Consider the following 6853-nt stretch of genomic DNA (forward strand, 5'->3'; position numbering starts at 1 on the left):
GGAACTGCAGAGTGAGTTCCAGGGTCAGCCTGAGCTAGAGTGAGACCCTACCTCAAAAGAACAAATCAAATAAGCAAACAAAAAAACAACCACAGGTGCATGCTCCACCTTGTGTATCTGGCTTTACATGAGTACTGGGCAATCGAAATAGGGCCATTAGGCTTGGCAGGCAAGTGCCTCCTCTCTCCAACCCTATTTTAACTTTTGATGATGGAGAACAATTCATTTCCTGGGGCTGACATAACAAAGAACCACATGTGTGGGGACTTAAACTAACATAGACTTAACTGCCTCGGAGCTCTGTGTCAACAGAATCCAGGGAAGAACCTTTCTTCCTCTCGCTAGCTTCTGACAGAGGCAACCCATTCGTGGCACTCCTTGCATTCAACATCTCTGCCATTCATGGCATTCCCATATGTCTCTGCCCAAAGGTACCATTCGCAGAGAATGAGAGCCCACCCTAATGACCTCATCTTAACATGACTGCCTCGACAAAACACACACACACGGCCAGTGTGTTGGGCTTGCCTTAAAAAAAAAACAATCATCACACCTTCAAATGGTGTGGCTCAAACAAACTCACTTGTACAGACACTACACAGGATCAGATGAAGCGCCATTGGAGAGAGGCCTGGGGTGAGATATGTGGGAAGGAGCCCAGAGTTTCCGTGCCTCTCTCAACACACAGCTCTCCATAAACCTTGTTCTTTCAGGGCTTTAGGGAGGATATATAACTAGAGTACTAGAATTTGGACTGTCTGTCACCACAAAGGCCAATGAGCAGAGACAGAAAATTAATCTTTAAGTTGTGCTTTATTTGGAGAGCCAGAGAACTGACAGAGCAGATTAACATCAAAGGGGGGAGGGCTGGAGAGATAGCCCAGTGGTTTAGTTACTTGCCTGCAAAACCTAATAACCCAGGTTCAAAGCCCCATGTAAATCCAAATACACAAAGTAGTCATTTGCAGCAGCTGGAGACTCTGGGTCACCCAATCTCTCTGTCTCTCTTTTCTCTCTGCTTGCAAATAAATAGATAAAAATATTTTCAAAAAGGGTGGGGGAATATGCGCCAGGTCCAGTAGCTCACAGCTGAAATAGGAGAACTGCTGTGAGTTCAAGGCCAGCCTGGACTACAGAGTGAATTCCTGATTAGCCTGGGCTAACGCAAGAGCCTGCCTTTTAAAAAAAAAAAAAAAAAGCTGCTGGGCATGGTGGCACATGCCTTTAATCCCAGCACTCGGGAGGCAGAGGTAGGAGGATCACTATGAGTTCAAGGCCACCCTGTGGTTACATAGTGAATTCCAGGTCAGCCTGGCTTAGTGAAATCATACCTTAAAAATAAAAAGTTCCTAATAGGCTGGAGAGATGGCTCATTCAGTAAAATCCATATTTTTTTTTTTTTTGAGAGAGAGAAAGATGCAGACAGAGAGAGAGAATAGGCATACCAGGGCCTCCAGCCACTGCAAACGAACTCCAGATGCATATGCTACCTTGAGCATCTGGCTTACTTGGGTCCTGGGGAACTGAACCAAGGTCCTTTGGTTTTGCAAGCAAGTGCCTTAACCACCAAGCCATCTCTTCAGCCCCTCATTCAGTGAAGATTCTTGCCAGGAAAACATGAGGACCTAAGTTCAGATCCCCAGCACCCACCTAAAAACCAGGCATGGCAGTGTCAACTGCAATTCCAGTGCTGTGGAGGCAGAGATGGGCTCTCTGGGGCTTGCTGGCTAGCTAGTATAGCTGAATTAGTAAGGTCCAGGCTCAGTGAGAGAACTTGTATCAAAAAAGACAAGGTAGGGCTGGAGAGATGGCTTAGCGGTTAAGTGCTTGCCTGTGAAGCCTAAGGACCCCGGTTCGAGGCTCGATTCCCCAGGCCCCACGTTAGCCAGATGCACAAGGGGGCGCACGCATCTGGAGTTCGTTTGCAGAGGCTGGAAGCCCTGGCGCGCCCATTCTCTCTCTCTCCCTCTATCTGTCTTTCTCTCTGTGTCTGTCGCTCTCAAATAAATAAATAAAAAATGAACAAAAAATATTTTAAATAAAAAAGACAAGGTGGAGCTGAATAGATGGCTTAGTGGTTAAGGCGCTTGCATGCAATGCGTAACAATCAGGGTTCGATTCCCCAGCACCCACGTAAAGCCAGATGGCACATGCGTCTGGAACATGTTTGCAATGGCTAGAGGCTCTGGCACACGCATTCTTTCTTTCTATCTGCCTCTTTCTCTCTCTCTCTCTCTCAAATAAATAAATTAAATATTTAAAAAGCAAGTCGGGTGTGGTGGTGCACGCCTTTAATCCTAGCTCTCGGGAGGTAGAGGTAGGAAGATCGCCAGAAGTCCAAAGCCACCCTGAAAATACGTAGTGAATCCCAGGTCAGCCTGAGCTAGAGTGAGACCCTACCTTGAAAAACAGAACAAAAACAAGGTGGAATACGAGTGAAGAAGACACCTGCTCTCTGTCCTACACACACATACCCACACAAGCACACGTACACATATATACACATGTACACATATACACACGTACACATATACACACAACTCACTCTCATGCCATCGTACATCTCATCTGTAGCCAGCAGGCTGCCGTGGAGGCGAAAATTAAAGCAGTCCATCATTCCAGAGCTCGGCCTTGCTGCTCTGGTTAGGTGTGAGCCCAGCCACACTCCTAAGAACTTGTGAAGTGTGTGCGTCTCACTTCTCTCGTTACCATCCCTTGCACTCTTCCTTCGGTCTGTGGCTCAGGCATTTCTTGAAAGTCTGAGACTAGCGTCTGCCAGTATCAACCTTGGCATCCAAGGGCATCTGGCGGTGGGGGGGGGGGGGCAGTTCAGAACAAACCATCAGTAGTGTTCAGTGCTAAGCTGTTGATACAGACGGATGGCTTTCTTTCCTAGATATGGAGTACAAAGGTGTTTAGTTAGCTCCTCTGTCTCCATCGCATGCTTTGTGTGGGCATCACTGGCCATTGTTGACCAATTCCACCCAAACTTTGCATTCTTTTCCCCAAATGTTGAAGCACTAGGGCCGGAGAGATGACTCAAAGGTTAAAGACGCTTGCTTGCAAAGCCTGATGGCCCAGGTTCAGTTCCTCAGTAGCCACGTAAAGCCAGAGGCACAAGTGTCTGGAGTTCATTGGCAGTGGCAGGAAGCCCTGGCACGCCTATACACGGGCTTTTTCTCTCTTTCTCTCTCTCTCTCTCCTTCCCTCCCTTTTTCTGCCTGTCTCTCTCAAATCAATCAATCAATAAAATATTTTGGAAATCATAGTCCTAACCTTTTCATCTTGCCTCAGTCTCTCCAGAGACCCAGCCCCCATCCTGGGGCAATCTAGTGCCTCCAGCCTCCAGCCGTCTCACTGGCATACGGGCAACCCGTCATCAGGTGGGGCTGTCGCCCTGGCACTCTGGGCACAAGGACTGCTGCAAGTTCCAGGGTAGCCAGGGCTACGTGGTGAGACCCTGACTCAGGACAGACAGACGCACACAAAGATGGAACCCTCCAGAGAGTACAAGCCTCCACTTGACTAATGAGCTTGAAAATATTCAATATAGAAACTTTTCTGCTGTCTGCAGAAGTGGGATTCTATCAAGAAAGGTGTCAAACTCAGCTGAAGGAGAAAAGAGATTGAGGTGAGACACACACTGGGAAACTTCAGAAGTCTGGGAAGAGGGAAAGGAGCAAGGAACAGGTGCATAGAGCCGGCATCAGCAGCAGGGGGCGGGCCAGGAAAAAGGACCCAATACTGGGCTACCGTCTATAAATGCATCTTTAATGGATTACAATTAAATATTGTAATCTCTCCACGCTATCTCTGCCTCTATTTTTTCTTTTTTGTTTTGTTTTCGGGGTGTAGTCTTACTCTAACCCAGACTGAACTGGAATTCACTATGTAGTCTCAGGGTGGCCTCAAACTCACAGTGATCCTCCTACCTCTGCCGCCCAAGTGCTGGGATTAAAGGCGTGCACCACCATGCCCTGCTCTTTATTTGAACACACACACAATAAACTAGGCAGGTTAATCAAACCTTTAATCCCAAGACTCAAGATTTGGGGGAGGAGATCCCAAAACTCAAAATTTTGGGTGGGGAGACTCAAGATTTTGGGGACTACAAGTTGAGTCCTGTTTGAAAAAATAAACAGGGCTGGAGAGATAACCGAGTGGTTAAGGTGCTTGCCTGAGAAGCCAAAGGACCTAGGTTCCATTCCCCAGTTCCCATGTAAAGCAGATACTATGTGCACATGCATCTGGAGTTTGTTTGCAGTGGCTAGAGGCCCTGGCACACCATTTTCTCTCTTTCTATCTGCCTCTCTCACTCTCTGTGCCTCAAATAAATAAACAAAATTAAAAAAAAAAAGGGCTGGAGAGAGGGCTTAGCGGTTAAGGCATCTGCCTGCAAAGCCAAAGGATCCCAGTTCAACTCTCCAGGACCCACGTAAGTCAGATGCACAAGGGGGCGCATGAGTCTGGAGTTCATTTGCAGTGGCTGGAGGCCCTGACCTGCCCATTCTCTCTCTCTCTCTGCCTCTTTCTTTCTTAAATAAATAAAATATACTTTAAAATTTTTTAATGAATTAAGTAAAATAATATTAAACTAGAAAGAGTTATCAGAAATAAATGATGGAAGACAGCACATCATTTCTCTATGGCTTCTCTGATAAATAACTGATAATCCAGCCAGGTGTGGTGGTGCAGAAGGCAGAGGGAGGAGGATTGCCATGAGTTCAAGGTCACCCTGAGACTCCATGGTGAATTTCAGGCCAGACTGGGCTACAGCAAGACCCCCACCTTGAAAAAACACAATAATAATAATAATTAATAATCCTGTTTTAGCTGAGCATGGTGGCGCACGCCTTTAATCCCAGCACTTGGTAGGCAGAGGTAGGAGGATTACCTTGAGTTCAAGCCCACCCTGAGACTCCATAGTGAATACCAGGTCAGCCTGGGCTAGAGTGAGACCCTACCTCAAAAAAAAAAAAATAATTCCCCAGTTTTAACCTGTGGCTTACTCTTCACTTCCCACACTGTTCTGTCTCCTGCCCAAGATGCTAAACTACTCAAACTGAGCTTGGATTGGCTCTACAAGGACAGATCTTTAACCTCTGATCATTTTGGGGTTTGGATTTTTTTTTCTTTCTTTTTGTTTTTGTTTTTTTGGGGGGTGTTATTTTGTTTTTGTTTTTCAAGGTAGGGTCTCACTTTAGGTCAGGCTGACCTGGAATTCACTATGTAGTCTCAGGCTGGCCTCGAACTCTCGGTGATCCTCCTACTTCTGCCTCCCAAGTGCTAGGATTAAAGGTGTGAGCCACCACGCCCAGGTTAAATTTTTATATCTTCCCGCGCGCGCGCGCGCACGCGCGCGCGCATGTGTGTGTGTGTGTGTGTGTGTGTGTGTGTGTGTTTGTGTACAGGCACACCAGTGTCTCACTCACCACTGCAAATAGACTCCACATGCATGTACCACTTTGCATCTGGCTTTGTGTGAAGGTAGGGTTTTCAAACCTAGGCCACCAGTCTATCTCCCCAGCCCTGAGGGGCAGATTTTTAGTCCAGCCACCATAGAAGAAACTGAATCAAAGACCTCAAGTCATTTGCCCTAAATCCCACAGTAGGTTACAGCCGGAATACTATCCAGTTCTCTAACAAACCTAAATTCCCTAGTTATGCAAGTAATAACCAAAAGCAAAAGCATTGCAAAAACAAAAGAACCCAGCGGAGAGGGAGGAAGGATGAAAGCAAACTGCCTCATGCAAAGGACTCCCAGCAGCAGTAAGGAGGAGCCCCCAGAAGTAATAATACTGAGCCGGGGCCACACTGATGCATATCACAGAACCCGAAATTGAAGGGAATTGAAGCCTTTCATCGTGAGACATTTCATCATTTTCTCAGTAATTGCATCAGTTTTATAATTTCTTCCATCGCTGCCTCCCCAGAAGTCCCGGCATCTCCTGTCTGTGATGTGGGGGCGGTGGGTAATGGTATTTGAGTTTGCCTTCCAGGAAATTGAAGCCCTTTCTCAATAACAGTGTTAGTCATCTACACTGCTGCGCTGACGGATCCTGTAGCCGCCATCAGATCTGGTCAGCAAAGGATATGAAAATTCGTAAGCCGGGAAGCAATCCTATTGTCTTCTTATCTGGCTCTCCCTTTACAAGACATATATAATAAGTCGTTTTTTGCATTTCTAGTGTTCTCATCAAGGGCCTTCCCTGCCAACCCCCCTCTCCTAGGTAGAGTCTTGCTTTAGCCCAGGCTGACCTGAAATCCACCATGTAGTCTCTGGGTAACCTTGAACTCATGTGCCCCTCCATGCCAGCCTTCTTTTCTTTTTTTTAAGGTTTAGAGAGACTTTATTATATTAAGAGAAGAAAGTACAAAGAGCTCCTATCATGTGGAGGACAAGGAGGGGGTAGAGAGCCCATGTGGGAATAAGGGGTGAGTCTCCCTTCATCTCAGCCCAGCCAAGAAAAAAATAAAACTACTTATTTTATATAGTATATAGCATTTCTTTGAATGCCTTCCTAGGCCAAGTAAGCATTATGACAAGTAATCATCTTAAAGCTCATTTTACCAACTTCACTTGTGTTCTTTTTTTATTATTATTATTATTTTTTAGTTTTTTGCGGTAGGGTCTCACTCTAGCTCAGGGTGTCCTTGAACTCACAGCAATCCTCCTCCCTTTGCTTTCCCGGTGCTGGGACTAAAGGCATGCGCCACCACACCCAGCTCTTTTCTGCTTCACTGTTGTCTAGGCTGATCTGGAACTCGCTCTGTGGCCCAGGGTGACCTCAAACTCATGGCAACCCTCCTACCTCAGTCTTCTGAGGCCTGGAAGCACCATGCCTGGTACGTT

The sequence above is a fragment of the Jaculus jaculus genome, chromosome 18 (assembly GCF_020740685.1).
Source record: "Jaculus jaculus isolate mJacJac1 chromosome 18, mJacJac1.mat.Y.cur, whole genome shotgun sequence".
NCBI lineage: Eukaryota > Metazoa > Chordata > Mammalia > Rodentia > Dipodidae > Jaculus > Jaculus jaculus.